General features: G+C 34.9%; 1 pseudogene; it reads left to right on the top strand.

The window, feature by feature from the left end:
• The first annotated feature begins 285 nt into the window (after nucleotides 1-285).
• LOC136156544 (U2 spliceosomal RNA) lies at nucleotides 286-367 on the top strand (annotated as a pseudogene).
• Nucleotides 368-2,129: the final 1,762 nt, after the last annotated feature.

Here is a 2,129-nt window from a genome sequence, read left to right on the forward strand (position 1 = left end):
GGGACTCCGTTTATATGCATGTTGGATCATTTTATATTAGTCCATGGGTGACTGATGTTCAGTTCATTCTTTTTCTTTCTGTGTTTCCATTTGGGTAATTTCTACTGACTTGATTTTATATCTCTAAAATTTTTTTTTAAAAGATTGGAATATAGTTGATGTATAATACTATATATGTTACAGATGTACAATATAGAGAGTCACAATTTTAAAAGTTATATCTATTTACATTTATTATAAAATATTAGCTATATTTTAAAAATTATTTATTTTAATTGGAGGCTAATTACTTTTTGGCCTTTTGGCTAAGATGAAGTGTAGTATCTGTTCTTATAGCTTATTTTATACACAACGGTTTGTACCTCTTTATCCCCTCCCTCTATATTGCCTATACCTGCTTACCCTTTTCCCACTGGTAATCGTTAGTTTGTTCTCTATAACTATGACTTTGCTTCTTTTTTGTTGTGTTCGCTAGTTTGTGGTATTTTTTTAATACTGACTTGATGTTAAACTTACTATTTCTTTCTTTCTTTGTACCCCATCTGCTGTTAAACCCATAAGATTAACATTTAATTTCAAATAAATAAAATTTCAGGTCTGTACTTTCTATTGGGTTCTTTTTAAAATTCTAGAATTTCAATTTCTTTTTGATTTTCTGCTTCTCTTCATGAACTATGTCTTTTTTTTTTTTTCCTGGAAATTCTTTAACATATTTATAACAGTTATTTAAAGTCCTTGATTACCAATTCCAACATATTGGTCTTCTATGAGTCTGCTTCTGTTGACAGTTTTTCTCTTGATTATTTATCATATTTTCCTCCTTTTTTCATGTCCTGTAATTTTTAAAATTTTGTGCCAAATGTTGCACACAAAAAGAGATATTGAAGTATAATTTTTATATGTATGTATATGTGCAAGTATATATATGCATGTTTTTCTCCTCTGTCAGTAAAATTCTGACTTCACCAAGAATAGAATTGAGCTCAGGCTAGGATACAACTTTAATTAGATTGAGTTCACTTTTTAAAAATGTGTTTATTTTTTAATTGAAGGATAATTGCTTTACAGAATTTTGTTGTTTTCTGTCAAACCTCAACATGAGTCAGCCATAGATTGTTTCAAATTTTGCACATGTATGTATGCCTTTCATTTGTCTCCTTGACCTCCCATGGGGCTGATCCATTTCAGCTCAGTTCAGTTCAGTTCAGTTGCTCAGTCATGTCCGACTCTTTGCGACCCCATGAGCCATATTTCAAAATTTCACTGGAGAGGTAGCTGGGATTCAAGTCCAAATAAATTTGAATCACTTTTTGATTAAACTCCAACAAGTCCTCAAAGTTTAAGAACCGCAAGGCTGCAAAGGCTTCTCTACTCTCCAGCTGTGTTTCTTGTGCTAGTCACTCAGCAAAATTCCCAAGTGGGACCAAGTAATATATCTTCATGTTTATGGGTCTCTTCCTAGATTCCAATATTTTCTGCCTTATCACCCTTGGCTGGCTTTTGGTCATCCCTGAAAATTCTCTCTGTCTCTGGAAGACTTGATTCTCTATCCACTTACATTAAGACAAGGTCCATGCCCTCAGGTATGGAAACCACCATTACTTTCTGCTTACCTGTGAAAGGCTCATTCCTCTCTGGAATTCAGTGCATCCAGACTTCTTTGCATTTACCGTTCTTTGATAGTTTCATAGTTTATTTTTTGTTCGTTTTTTTCCCTTGTTACCATGGAGCTATAGATCTTTTACATACATTTACATACTAACCAGGAATAAGAATGACCTCCCTCATTCTAGAGTGCTGATTTTCCTTGGTACAGCACTCTTTGGGTTTCTGCTTTGAAACGGAGAGGAGGCCTCTGACCCTGGACACCTAGAGATCATTTCCTTCCCATCTGTCAGTCCCTCAGGAAAACCCTACACCCCTCTCCAGGTCTTCCTGCAATGTTTGCTGCTACTGTGGTGCTAGGTGCTATGAAATTAGCTTGGGAAGATCCCCGATCTCTCACTGATTTCAGAACATCCACTTTGTACCCTTTCAGACACTTCCCCTTTATACCCAACAGATACATTTACATGAACTTATAATTCTCTCTTTTGTGATTGAGTTAATTGTTAAATGCCCTATGGGAG

The sequence above is a fragment of the Muntiacus reevesi genome, chromosome 1 (genome assembly GCF_963930625.1).
Source record: "Muntiacus reevesi chromosome 1, mMunRee1.1, whole genome shotgun sequence".
Taxonomy (NCBI): domain Eukaryota; kingdom Metazoa; phylum Chordata; class Mammalia; order Artiodactyla; family Cervidae; genus Muntiacus; species Muntiacus reevesi.